We start from the raw sequence: 15,736 nt of genomic DNA, 5'->3' as shown, positions 1-15,736 counted from the left end.
GTACTCACAGGTACTCCCAGACAATCAGGTACTCACAGACAATCAGGTACTCATGGGTACTTCCAGACACTCACAGGTACTCGCAGGTCACAGTCAGTCGCAGAGCACAGTCAATCGAAGGTCATGGTCAGACGCAGAGCACGGTCAGCCGTAGGTCACAGTCAGTCGCAGAGCCCAGTCAGTCGCAGAGTATGCAGAGCGTGGTCAGTCGCAGAGCACGGTCAGTCGCAGAGCACAGTCAGTCGCAGAGCACGGTCAGTCGCAGAGCACGGTCAGTCGCAGGGCACGGTCAGTCACTGAGCATGGTCAGTCGCAGAGCACGATCAGTCACAGAGCACGATCAGTCGCAGAGCACAGTCAGTCGCAGAGCACAGTCAATCACAGAGCACGCAGGTCACAGTCAGTCGCAGAGCACAGTCAGTCACAGAGCACAGTCAGTCGCAGAGTACGCAGAGCACGGTCAGTCGCAGAGCACAGTCAGTCGCAGAGCACAGTCAGTCGCAGAGCACAGTTAGTCACAGGTCAGTCAGTCACAGATCAGTCTAAGGTATTTTTCCTGGTTGCTAAGGTGCTACTACCAGTACCAATGTACTTGTAGGTATCAAGGTACTAGGTACTGTCAAATCTACTGCTTGTCTGCCCTGGTCTGTCCTCGTCTGATGGAAGATCCTGCAGCCTCCCCCTGTCAGTCTCTCTACACGCTGTCTGTGCCTGTCTGTGTGATCCCCCTCCCCCTCACTCAGCCAAACAGCTGATTCAGCACACTCACGTTTCTGCTGTCTCCTGTCCAGTCTGTCAGTCCCCGCACACCTCCAGTACTGTTCCCGCCGCCTGGTGTCTGTCACATTGCATCGACAGTCCCCCTTCAGTCACGTCCGTGTCTCCCTCAACTATTCCCCCGAACGTCTGCTCCCCTGAACAGCATGGCAATCACGGCTCCTCTCTTCTCCACATAGTGCTCTCATCTGCCTCTAGTGGCCACAGGAAGCAATAGCTTCACCTGGTTGCTGTCACACATGCTTGACACCATCTGAACCAAGTAAGTTTATCTTGGTCTCATCAGACCACAGGAAGGGGTTCCAGTAATCCATGTGCTTAGTCTGCTTGTCTTCAGCAAACTTTTTGTAGGCTTTCTTATGCATCATCTTTAGAAGAGGCTTCCTTTTTGGATGACAGCCATGTAGACCAATTTGATGCAGTGTGCGGCATATGGTCTGAGCACTGACAGGCTGACCTTCCATCCCTTCAACCTCTGGCAGCACTCATATGTCTATTTCCCAAAGACAACCTCTGGATATGACGCTGAGCACATGCACTCAACTCCTTTGGTGGACCATGGCGAGGCCTGTTCTGAGTGGATCCAGTCCTGTTAAACCGCTGTATGGTCTTGGCAACCATGCTGCAGCTCAGTTTTAGGGTCTTGGCAATCTTCTTACAGCCTAGGCCATCTTTATGTAGAGCAACAATTCTTTTTTTCAGATCCTCAGAGAGTTCTTTGCCATGAGGTGCCATGTTGAACTTCCAGTGACTCGTATAAGAGAGTGAGAGTAATAAAACCAAATTTAACACCCCTGCTCCCCATTCACACCTGAGACCTTGTAACACTAACGAGTCACATGACACCAGGGAGGGAAAATGGCTAATTGGGCCCAATTTGGACATTTTCACTTTTCTCACTTTTGTTGCCAGCGGTTTAGACATTAATGGCTGTGTGTCTAGTTGTTTTGAGGGGACAGCAAATTTACAATACAAGCTGTACACTCACGACTTTACATTGTAGCAAAGTGTCATTTCTTCAGTGTTGTCACATGAAAAGATATAATAAAATGATTACAAAAATGTGAGGAGTGTACTCAGTTTTGTGAGATACTGTATGCCTCTTAGGCAAGAGCTTAGACTTTTTCTTTTAGAATATTTTGAAAAGATGCAACGTAAATTGTAAGCTGTCACATATATCACCTCCAACAAAGCCGGGAAAGCTACGGCTTCCCGTAGTAAGGGCCATTGAGCCAAAACTTAGATAGCTCATCTGTACCATCCCTACTCCAAGACAAGATACTGAACCCCCAAGGCATTGCTGATGCTTTTAGCACATAGTACAGCAATCTGCATAATATTAAAACAAGACTCTTCCACTTATCAGCCATTTATATCCAGATCAATCTCCTATCCCTATCCTCCACACATCTCGCATCCCTCAATGAGTCATTCACAGAACAAGATATTCAATTTGTCATTAAATCTCTTCCTAGCGGAAAAGCCCCTGGGTTTACCAGTGAATACTCCCCTTTATTACGGTAGTCTCCCATCTCTGCTCCCTTTTATAATGAAGCTGCCTCCTCCTCCCTATTACCTTCTTAAATGCTACAGGTTTTAATATTCACTCTCCCGAAGCCAGGGAAGGAGCCAACCTTCCCCCAAAATTTTAGACCAATATCCCTGCTAAATCTATACCTGACGATCAATGCCAAAACTATCACCACATGATTAAACAACATTTTACCCATCCTGATACATCGCGACCAATCTGGCTTTACTAAAGGATTCAGCTCCGGAAGGTTTTACCTCCTTAATGATCAGGCCATTGTTTGCGATTCGGCACTGCGTTACTTTATCAATTGCGTGGTCGTGCAACGCTATACCCAAATAAAATTGATGTCCTTTTTTTCCCACAAATAGAGCTTTCTTTTGGTGGTATTTGATCACCTCTGCAGTTTTTAGATTTTGTGCTGTAAACAAACAAAAAGCTACAATTTTGAAGAAAAAAAAAAACCGACAATATTTGTTTTACTTTCTGCTATAAAACATTCCAGATAAAAAATTTTTAAAAAATCGAATTTTTTTATCAGTTTAGGCCAATTTTGTATTCTGCTACATATTTTTGGTAAAAAAAACAAACCCAAAAAGGGTATTTTAAATAGTTTACGCAATTGTTATAGCGTTTACAATCTATGGGATACATTTTTGGTCTTTGTACTTTTTTTTTTTTTTTATTAGTAATGGCGGCGATCAGCGATTTTTAGTGGGACTGCGACATTGCGGCAGACAAATCTGACACCCCGTGACACTTTTTGGGGACCAGTGACGTTAATACAGTAATCAGTGCTACATAATTAGCACTGTTACTGTATAAATTACACTGGCAGGGAAGGGGTTAATACTGGGGGTAATCAAGGGGTTAAATGTGGCGATCGAGCCCGCTCTTCCCACGGTCTGTGTCCTACCACAGCGGGAGCTCAGCTCTGGCGGTGCACGCCCGCCGCCGAGACCACGTACACATACTCATGTACATGTACGTGATTATGCGCAGCTGAGCTGCCCTGCCGCAGTAAATCTGCTTGGGGGGGGTCAGCAAGTGGTTAAGCTGAGTCCTCCAGAATGCCTTCTCTGGTCCTGTTTTTGGATGCAGAGAAGGTGTTTGCCAGAATCCACTGGACATACCTTCATCAAATTCTCCATAAATTTGACGGGAAAGTTTAAGGGAAATTCTTAAATGTGATACTCACCCTTTACACCACTCACTCTGCAAGGGTCTATTCCTCTGGAATGCTATCACAACCCATTCAGATAACTAACGGCACCAGACAGGGTTGCCCGCTCTTCCCATTAATATTCAACTTACTGATAGAACCCCTAGCAGAACACATTAGAGCCAACCACCTCCTATCTGGATTTACCATTGGTCAAATGTCACACAAAATCTGCCTATTTGCTGATGATGTTATTCTAATGATAATGAATCCCACTTCTTCTCTTACGGAGATATATAAAACTTTACAAAGATATAGTAAAGTATCCTGCTACAAAGTGAATGAAACCAAATCGTTTTTCCTGGACTTTGGCCTAGATGGCACCACTAAAAACGTCTTACAAATGCAATTCCACTTCACCTGGGCAGATAGCAGTATCTCATACCTAGGTATTCAGCTCACCAAATCTGTAAAAGGCTTATTTGCAGCTAATTATAGCCCCTTAGCATCAAAATTACAAAAAGACCTTCACCAACTAGCAAAACACGAATTTTCATGGTCAGGCAGATTGTCATCTTTTGAAATGCTACACCTACCACAAGTATTCTCTTCCGAATCCTCCCCATACCTATTCCTCACAAATTCTTCAGATATCTCCAATCCATGCTCAGCAAATACATATGGCAGGGAAAGAAACCCCGCTGTGCCCACTCAAAACTCATTAAGCATAGATCTATGGAAGGTTCCAGTTACATCGACTTTGCCACAGTGTTATCACAATTAGGAGAATGGTTTCAAACCTCACCTAAAACCCTATAGGGCCTAATAGAATCCTCCATGCTTATCCGCTCCAACTTACAATGCTGGATCCTCGGGATCCCTTTAGGGGCGATCACTCCTGCTATATCTCCCCCAATGAAAGCATCAGCACTAGCATGGAAAAGGTTAGCGGGCACTACAACAACCTCCCTGCAAAACTCCTCTCCACCTATACCCTTCGAGACATTAAAACACTGAATAACTCATCTTTCCATAACACAATGTAGATGGGGCATCAAACACATTCAAGACCTATACTCCAAGGCCAACATAATGGTTTACTTTTATGAACGGGTGAATTTTTTTCTCTACAGTTCTCCGGGGAAAATGATCACATCTGGCACCCATTTTATGAATCGGAGAACTTCAGTTCGCCCAGGGTGATCAGAGGAGAACGGTTTTCTCGGAGATCTGTGTAGAAGTCAATGGGGCGTCTGTAATCTCGTGAGACAAAGCGAGATTACCGTAGTATAAAAATCCCTGGCGCGCTTTAACAAGCAGTGATAAATTATCACTGCTGAGTACACGAGGTTAATAAATAATAGTCCCCTTACATAAATATATATATATATATACACTGAATACACACACACACATACATTGTATATATATATACACATTAAATATGTATCTACATGTATGTGTGTATATATATATATATATATATATACATGTATATATATACATAAATATGGCAGGGGGACATGATTACTGTGTTGGGGGGTCTGAACGAGGAAGAAGGAAGTCCATAATCTTCCTTTTTCCCCCTCAGTTCTCCCCCGATTCTGTCTTCACTCCCCGCTTCACAAGCTCCAGGCTGGTGAACCCGGGAATGTGAATTCTGACCCAAATCACCAGTGAAGTGCGGGGATCGCAGCTTCATAGCCTGGCTGTTTCTGTGTCAGTCAATGACAGATTCCCGTGTGAAGAGATGATCAGCGGAGAACATGTTCTCCCCCGATCATTTCTGTTTCATAAACTGAGAATGATCGGAAATGAGCTGTGATCAGCAGGATCACTGGTCATCTCCGTTTCATAAAAGGACACCTAAGTCATTTTCTAGCCTACAACAGAAATTCAACCTCCCCGCTTTCGAGTACTTCACTTATCTCCGTATAAGACACTGTATATTGAAACTGCCCAATCGATTCTACAATCTCCCCTCAAAAATGCGTCATACCTCACTTTACCTCAGTATTTACAGATAGGCATACTCTATAATTCATGACATCAAAAGCATCTATTCACAAAACCTAACTCTTTTCTTCAATGGGAGTCAGATATTTTACAGACCAACAGTGGCTGAGAGCCTTCAAATCAATTTACCAATCTACTTGTTGCTCTTCCTTGTGGGAAATGTCCCAAAAGCTCTCATTCAGATGGTACTTAATGCCTGCAAGAATATCTTCATTTGACCCACTGATATCTGACTTTTGCTGGAGATGCAGTGGCACCCGAGGTGATATGCTCCACATTTTTTGGGATTGCCCATCTCTGAAACACTATTGGAAACTTATCTTTTGGATCATAGGTGACATCTCTGGGATTCACATCCCTTCTTCACCTGCTTTAGCCCTTCTGAATCTAACAATAGAGAATATCCCTTCTTCCTACCAACATGTCACAACACATATTCTTCTAGCTGCCAGACTAAGCTTGTCAAAACCGTGGAAATCCTCCTGCCCACGCACCATTCCTGACACCCTTGAACTAGTAAACACCCACTGTTCATATGAACTCATGATGGCATCCAGTACAGGAAACTATCAAATCACTCTCATTATGGCAGCCCTGGATCCAATGGCCCCAGGCAAATCTATACCTAAAACCTTGCTAAACCCAGACACATAATATAAAACCTTATAGCCATGATACACCTTGTCTGCTATAGCACAAGCCTCAGACAATTTTATACTATAGTTCTTTTTGTTATACCTGTTACTTTAGTTGTTCGTTTGATGTTATATTTGTTTGTATATCAGACACATGATTGTTGGAAGCTGAATAATTGTATTCTCTTACCTTGCACCAATTTGTATAACTTACAATTTTCAATAAAAATCTATTGAAAGTAAAAGGTGCAGAGAAAACCTCTGATCAGAGGTCAACCTATTTGAGGGGAGCAACTGAGCATGAAGGAATGGGTCTGCTCCGCATTCCCCAGGCAGGAAACATACAAAGAATAATAAACAACACAACATAAAAACTGTATAAATGACAAATATAAAGGCTGTACAGTGTAAAAAAATGAAGAACAGAAAATGGAATTGTGCAGAATAACAGTCCCGGGCATAGCACCGCGAGTCTAACTTTATATAGCAGGTAACAGTATCTCTCATGATCTAGTACCTGTCTTGATTTGGAAAATAAAACAAACATTTCTCCCCCTAACTCGCACCAATAGTGACTCACAGTACACCAGCCCGTGATGAGGGTCATGAGACAGAAGAGGGTTTCCAGCAGATCGTTGACCTGTACAGTTCCGCCTACAAGGTCTGAAAGAAGCTTGACGCCATTGTTCATGGCATTGCCATAAAGGAACAGTGCTCTGAATCCGCCATTCAGGAAAGTCTATATCTGGTAGTTCCAGGACTTCCTGGAAGATCATCCTTGTTTCTGAGCACCGGGGGCAGAGAGCTGGTCATTGCATAAGGCTCATCCTGGATAAATCCTGGAACAGAACCAGTGTTGCCCCTTCAAATTCAACCTGTGGCTGATCCCGTACAGCACGCATGACCGCCTCCTTCAGAGTACCTACAGTCAGGTCCATAAATATTGGGACATGGACACAATTCTAATCTTTTTGGCTCTTTACACCACCACAATGGATTTGAAATGAAAGGGGATGGATAGAAGTAATTGTTATAATTTGCTTAAATACATTGTTACAGTAGCTTATATGTGAATTTTGCATTCTTATGACAACAAACATATGCTTACTACCCTTTGTAGTCAACAAAAATACCCTTATATTATTGTATATACTAGTGAAACATATCAAAAGTATAAGCTGTATTTTCTTAACCTCCCTGGCGGTATTCCCGAGTGTGGCTCCCGGTTAGATTTCACTGCCATAAGCGGTAACCCCGAGCCACACTCGGGGTATAGCCAGGAAGCATCGCTGGATCCTTGTAGAGGGTTACTTACCTTGTCGCCGGGATCCAGCGATGTGTCCCTTCGGCATACAGTCAGGTCCATAAATATTGGGACATCTACACAATTCTAATATTTTTGGTTTTATACACCACTATAATGGATTTTAAATTAAACAAACAAGATGTGCTTTAACTGCAGACTTTCAGCTTTAATTTGAGGGTATTTACATCAAAATCAGGTGAACAGTGTAGGAATTACAACAGTTTGTATATGTGCCTCCCACTTTTTAAGGGACAAAAAGTAATGGGGCAGATTAACAATCCTAAATTAAACTTTCACTTTTTAATACTTGGCTGCGAATTCTTTGCAGTCAATTACAGCCTGAAGTCTGGAATGCATAGACATCACCAGACGCTGGGTTTCATCCCTGGTGATGCTCTGCCAGACCTCTACTGCAACTGTCTTCAGTTCCTGCTTGTTCTTGGGGCATTTTCCCTTCAGTTTTGTCTTCAGCAAGTGAAATGCCTGCTCAATTGGATTCAGGTCAGGTGATTGACTTGGTCATTGCATAACATTCCACTTCTTTCCCTTAAAAAAACTTTTTGGTTGCTTTTGCAGTATGCTTCGGGTCATTGTCCATCTGCACTGTGAAGCGCCGTCCAATGAGTTCTTAAGCATTTGGCTTAATATGAGCAGATAATATTGCCCGAAACACTTCAGAATTCATCCTGCTGCTTTTGTCAGCAGTCACATCATCAATAAATACAAAAGAACCAGTTCCATTGGCAGCCATATATGCCCACGCCATGACACTACCACCACCATGCTTCACTGATGAGGTGGTATGTTTTGGATCATGAGCAGTTCCTTTCCTTCTCCATATTCTTCTCTTTCCATCACTCTGGTACAAGTTGAACTTGGTCTCATCTGTCCATAGGATGTTCTTCCAGAACTGTGAAGGCTTTTTTAGATGTTCTTTGGCAAACTCAAATCTGGCCTTCCTGTTTTTGAGGCTCACCAATGGTTTACATCTTGTGGTGAACCCTCTGTATTCACTCTGGTGAAGTCTTCTCTTGATTGTTGACTTTGACACACATACACCTACCTCCTGGAGAGTGTTCTTGATCTGGCCAACTGTTGTGAAGGGTGTTTTCTTCACCAGGGAAAGAGTTCTTCGGTCATCCACCACAGTTGTTTTCTGTGGTCTTCCGGGTCTTTTGGCGTTGCTGAGCTCACCGGTGAGTTCTTTCTTTTTAAGGATATTCCAAACAGTTGATTTGGCCACACCTAATGTTTTTGCTATCTCTCTGAAATGGGTTTGTTTTGTTTTTTTCAGCCTAATGATGGCTTGCTTCACTGATAGTGACAGCTCTTTGGATCTCATATTGAGAGTTGACAGCAACAGATTTCAAATGCAAATAGCACACTTGAAATGATCTCTGGACCTTTTATCTGCTCCTTGTAAATGGGATAATGAGGAAATAACACACACCTGGCCATGGAACAGCTGAGCAGCCAATTGTCCCATTAATTTTGGTCCCTTAAAAAGTGGGAGGCACATATACAATTCCTACACCGTTCACCTGATTTGGATGTAAATACCCTCAAATTAAAGCTGAAAGTCTGCAGTTAAAGCACATCTTGTTTGTTTCATTTCAAATCCATTGTGGTGGTGTATAGAGCCAAAAAGATTAGAATTTTGGTCGATGTCCCAATATTTATGGACCTGACTGTATGTACCTATGTAGTTTGCAAATGATATCTCTGGGTCTGTTAACATCCTGAGGGACAAGGAGTGTAGGGCCTTATGGACCCTGTAACTTCAATGGAGGCATGTGCAGCATCACCCAATATTTTTTGGGAAATTCCTTGAATTGTTGGCTTCAGGTCCCAAGGGTAAGTACTGTCTGGAAGCTTTTTAATACAAATGTTTTGGCACCTGTCCCTATTCTCATGGTCATCAAGTTGGTCCAACAAAAAACTCAGGGTGTCCTCATGCTGTTTTGTAGTCTCTTATAAAGCTGAAGCTGTGATAGTATGCAAGAGATCATCCCGGCCAGTTTCTACAGTCTCCTCTGTTACTCAGTGGTATCAGCTTAGAGCCCCTATTTTAGTTTGCTTAAATGAAAGTTCCACAGTGGCAGTCAGCCGTGCAATATCTGCCTTGGTGGGGAGAGCTCTAATATGCTCGCAGAGATCCCAATCCTTCTCCAATCCCCCCATTTTAGATGTGGAGGGGGTTCTGCCCACAGAGCGAGAAGAGTGCGCAGGGCTGGCAGATCTACCCACAGACAGAGAGATAAGCATGGCTGGAGCACAGTACCTGTGAGTCCCCATGAGGCAGAGTATGGTCCCTAGCCAGTTCTGGAGAAGATAGTTGTCCTGTCCCATCTCTGAGCGCCATCTTAATTTCGACCCCTGTGCGGTTCACAGGCTGGGGGAAGAATGTTTGCAGAGCTCCCTGCCGGGTGCCACCTGTGCTGGGAGGCTGAGAAGAGGCTGGGCACTGAGTAGGAGGAGTGGAGCAGAAGGGGATCTCCTCTTAGAGAAGAGAATGCCCCGGAGTGTGCAAGAATTCAGCTCAGATATGTGTGCACACCATTGCGGTCAGGCCATGCCCCCAAGTGTGAGTAATTTCAATTTAGTACTTGGTAATGGTTTTGGAGTTACCGGTGGTTTGAGCCAAGACAAGAAATAAGATGTCTTTTATTGTGGAGCATTTCTAGCAAAAAGGTTGATGCATGTGGCATGTGAGTGTATGGGTCCAAAGAAAATAAAAAAGAATAATGACAGCTATAGCGGAGACTTCAAGCGGTTGAGGAATTGGCTCAAATGACCAGGCAAACTTCAACAAGGGAAGCTCAGATTAAATTGTCTGCAGCAGCAGAGTCAATCAAAGCTTCCATGCTTACAGTCGAAGTGGTGAAATGCAATTGCATTGGTATAGAGAGACATTGAGAAGAGTGGTAAGAGTTCCAGGTTAACCATACTCCCCCTCTAGAACTACTTGATGTTGGAAGTTTCACAGTTCCTTTTGTTCAGAATGCACAAGGGTCACTATAGACTCAGGATCCACAGTAGTTGCTGGAGTTAGAGGACACAGTGTCAGGTGCAAGAGAGAGACAGAGAGACCCTTGGACTAGAAAATAGCAGGCAATACTGGAAACACTGAGGATAAAAAGTATGCAGAAAAAAGTTGGAGACACAGGGGGCTCAACAGCAGGCACTGTAATGTTTCAAAGCTGAGCAACAGGCTAAGTAACCCTTTACGCCAGTGCCTGGGTTCGGATTGGCTGCAGCATCAGCAGAACATGAAAACTGGTGGCCACACGCAGAGAAGATCCTTTGTTGGAACAGAGCATAGGTGAATGTGACAGAGATAGTAATATGGTTTGCATAGAGTATTCTCATGTTAATTTAAAATGTCATGATGTTTAGAGCACCTGTTAATATATAATCCTTCCATAACTTTTAATATCTACTACTGTTAATTGTGTTAAACTAAATGTACTACTTATCCAGGATATGTTGCATTTATATTATTTTGATACTATTCTCTTTTGTTATCTAAATTGTTTCAGCTGTTCTGTGTCTTGTGAAAAATTATAGTTCGACTATGTTTATGGACACCTTTTTAAAGTGCTTGGAAAATCTAAAAATGTAAGTAATACTATTTTTTTTGTAAGTTAAAATTAAAATAATTATATATTTTTAAGAACAATACACTTTGCCAATTTGGTAATAAACCACAGTTGTTTTAAAAATGGTCAGTGTAAATTGCAGAATGCCTGCTTCTGTAAATTAACCTAAATAGAGCAGAACACAGGTTACCTTCAGTGAAAACTCTTTATCAAAACAACCAGTAGATCCAGAATTATGCAGTTGGCATGTTGGACCTAATTTGCTAATTTTCACTTTTCCTGTAAAAGTGTAGCTTGTTTATACTCTTTCTCTCTTAGAACCTCCCTATTGGTTAGTAAAGCTGCCTATTATTTAAGGAAGGCTCGAGTGAAGGGTGGTTCGCAGGAAAAAGTGAGAATTTCAAAGGAATCTCTGCATCTGCTGTTTGTTTTGACATGCGGTTTTGCCAATGGAAACCTCTAGATTATGTTTTCAATGATCAGCCCAATTTGAATATATGTATATATTATATATATATATATATATATATATATATATATATATATATATTTATACAGTATCTCACAAAAGTGAGTACGCCCCTCACATTTTTGTAAATATTTTATTATATCTTTCCATGTGACAACACTAAAGAAATTACACTTTGCTACAATGTAAAGTAGTGAGTGTACAGCTTGTATAACAGTGTAAATTTGCTGTCCCCTCAAAATCACTCAACACACAGCCATTAATGTCTAAACCACTGGCTACAAAAGTGAGTACACCCCTAAGTTAAAATGTCCAAATTGGGCCCAATTAGCCATTTTCCCTCCCCGGTTTCATGTGACTCGTTAGTGTTACAAAGTCTCAGGTGTGAGCGGGGAGCAGGTGTGTTAAATTTGGTGTTATCGCTCTCACTCTCTCATACTGGTCACTGGACATTTAACATGGCACCTCATGGCAAAGAACTCTCTGAGGATCTGAAAAATATAATTGTTGCTCTAAATAAAGATAGCCTATGCTATAAGAAGATTGCCAAGACCCTGAAACTGAGCTGCAGCACGGTGGCAAAGACCATACAGCGGTTGAACAGGACTGGTTCCACTCACCATGGTCGACCAAAGAAGTTGAATGCACAAGCTCGGCATCATATGCAGAGGTTGTCTTTGGGAAATAGACGTATGAGTGCTGCCAGCATTGCTGCAGAGGTTGAAGGGGTGAAGGGGGGGGTCAGCTTGTCAGTGCTCAGACCATACGCCGCACACTATATCAAATTAGTCTGCATGGCTATCATCCCCGAAGGAAGCCTCTTCTAAAGATGATGCACAAGAAAGCCCACAAACAGTTTGCTGAAGACAAGCAGACTAAGGACATGGATTGCTGGAACCATGTCCTGTAGTCTGAGGAGATAAACTTATTTGGTTCAGATGGTGTCAAGCGTGTTTCGTGGCACCCAGGTGAGGAGTACAAGACAAGTGTGTGTTGCCTATAGTCAAGCATGGTGGTGGGAGTGTCATGATCTGGGGCCGCATGAGTGCTTCTGGCACTTGGGAGCTACAGTTCATTGAGGGAACCATGAATGCCAACATGTACTGTGACAGAGCTTGATCCCCTCCCTTCGGAGACTGGACCGCAGGGCAGTATTCCAACATAACAACCCCAAACACATCTCCAAGATGACCACAGCCTTGCTAAAGAAGCTGAGGTTTAAGGTGATGGACTGGCCAAGCATGTCTTTAGACCTAAACCCTATTGAGCATCTGTGGACCATCCTCAAAGGGAAGGTGGAAGAGCGCAAGGTCTCTAACATCCACCATTATTTTCCAGCAGGGCTTTAACCCTCTTGGACATGGGGTTCAGCAGAGCTTCACAGGTTGCTACTGGAGTCCTCTTCCACTCCTCCATGATGATATCACAGGGCTGGTGGATGTTAGAGACCTTGCGCTCCTCCACCTTCCGTTTGAGGATGCCCCACAGATTCTCAATAGGGTTTAGATCTGGATACATGCTTGGCCAGTCCATCACCTTAAACCTCAGCTTCTTTAGCAAGGCAGTGGTCCTCTTGAAGGTGTGTTCGGGGTCCTTATGTTGGAATACTGCCCTGCAGCCCAGCCTCCAAAGGGAGGGGGATCATGCTCTGCTTCAGTATGTCACAGTACATGTTGGTATTCATGGTTCCCTCAAACTGTAGCTCCCCAGTGTCGGTAGCACTTATGCAGCCCCAGACCATGACACTGCCACCACAATGCTTGACTGTAGGCAAGACACACTTGTTTTTGTACTCCTCACATGGTTGCCACCACACACGCTTGACACATTCTGAACCAAGTAAGTTTATCTTGGTCTCATCAGACCACAGGAAGGGGTTCCAGTAATCCATGTGCTTAGTCTGCTTGTCTTCAGCAAAATGTTTGTGGGCTTTCTTATGCATCATCTTTAGAAGAGGCTTCCTTCTGGGACGACAGCCATGTGGACCAATTTAATGCAGTGTGTAGCGTATGGTCTGAGCACTGACAGGCTGACCCCCCACCCCGTCAACCTCTGCAGGAATGCTGGCAGTACTCATACTTCTATTTCCCAAAGACAACCTCTGGCTATGATGCTGAGCACGTGCACTCAACTCCTTTAGTCGACCATAGCGAGGCCTGTTCTGAGTGGAACCTGTCCTGTTAAACCGCTGTATGGTCTTGGCCACCGTGCTGCAGCTCAGTTTCAGGGTCTTGACAATCTTCTTACAGCCTAGGCCATCTTTATGTAGAGCAACAATTCTTAATTCTCAGATCCCCAGAGAGTTCTTTGCCATAAGGTGTGTTGTGCGTTATATGTTTGAGAATAATTTCCCGAACGATAATTATAATGAATTCTTTTTATTGATCAATTTCTCTTTAACAGCATATACCAATTTCTCTTTAACAGCATATAACAATCTATATGAATGCAGACTAAATAGGGAATATATATTTATTCACAAGACATGTATTCACAATAAATAGTTAGATATGGGTGACATAAAAAGAAAATCTTTCATAAAATACAAACTTTAATTGCAACACTATTTAATAGGTTTCTACTCAGCAATATGAATGAACTGAAAGGATTACTTTCTCCTAGAAGAAGTAAAAACCATATAATAAAGAATTAATTATCAGACAAAAGCATATGCGATTTACATAGCCAACAGTTACTCCTCTGCAGTTGGAGTAAGAGTTAAGCTATGTACATTGTGGAACTGGTTTGCTAATATAGCGCCAAACAAAAAATGGTAACATTTAGAAAAATAAAAATAAAGTTAAAGAAAAATCTACAATGGTTGTTACAACTGGGGAATATAATCTAAATATCCTGAGCACACAATAATCAGTATACCAATAATCAAAAATCAATAAAACATATTTACCCTTCCAAAATGGCTGTTGGCCCACAATGGTTATTACCAGAGTTCCCTAAGATGGTTGCCTTTTCCAAAATGGTGAGTGGTTAAGGAGGAGCTTGCTTCTTGCCTCCTCAAAGTTTTCAGAGTATGAGGCGTGATGATGAGGGTGTGAAGTATGATGGAGGATGATGGATGAGGTGTGTGTCTGTAAGTCTGAGTGTGTCTGGGTTCTCCTATATACTGTTTTAGGACAAAAAGGCCATAAAAATTATAATAAGCCTAGCCCAGAATGTGGAACGTCTTTCCATTGGGTGAGGCAGATAACAATTAACTTGTTGAGTAATCAGGCAATTACCTCTTTTAACCACCAAGTGTATCCTGGAGCAAAACTCTGTGGTAAAAATTATTATAACTAATTTGTGGTAAAAATGTCCATTTTCTACAGGCATGGCCATCTGATATTTCTATTATATGTCTCTGTAAGATTCAGATCTGGTAATGCCATTTAATGAGTATGCATTATTAATACCGTGTATATATATATATATATATATATATATATATATATATATATATATATATATATATATATATTGATTAGGAATAAATTATTTACCTATATACTATATATTTCACATTTAGTAGAATCAGAAACTATATGGATACATATACAGTTATAGTATATATTGCTACACAACAACTTGTATATGTAAACTTTTCGACACATGGGATATTTCTAATCAGAATATTATCTATTAGAGGATTATAATGCTAGCAAATAATACAATCTTGACTTGGGATTGGATATAAAATATGGGATATAGTCTGATCATCATACACTTCTAGATAATAGATATAATGTCATTCCCAATAGAATATTGCTTAGTTCATCTCCATATGCAATTTATGAAAAATATGTCTATTTCTTCACAATAGTTCTGACAGGTGCCATGTTGAACTTCCAGTGACCAGTATGACAGAGTGAGAGCGATAACACCTAATTTAACACACCTGCTTCCTATTCACACCTGAGACCTTGTAACACTAACGAGTCACATGACACCAGGGAGGGAAAATGGCTAATTGGGCCCAATTTTGACATTTTCACTTGAGGGTGTACTCACTTTTGTTTCCAGCGGTTTAGACATTAATGGCTGTGTGTTGAGTTATTTTAAGGGGACAGCAAATTTACACTGTTATACAAGCTGTACATTCACTACTTTACATTGTAGCAAGGTGTCATTTCTTCAGTGTTGTCCCATGAAAAGGTATAATAAAATATTTACAAAAATGTGAGGGGTGTACTCATTTTTGTGAGATACTGTGTATGTGTGCATACATTTTAATACTTACTTCT

This window comes from Pelophylax lessonae, assembly GCF_965119305.1.
Source record: "Pelophylax lessonae genome assembly, chromosome: 5".
In the NCBI taxonomy this organism is placed as follows: Eukaryota; Metazoa; Chordata; class Amphibia; order Anura; family Ranidae; genus Pelophylax; species Pelophylax lessonae.
The sequence above is the reverse complement of the archived record's forward strand: the minus strand, read 5'-3'. Positions refer to the sequence as shown.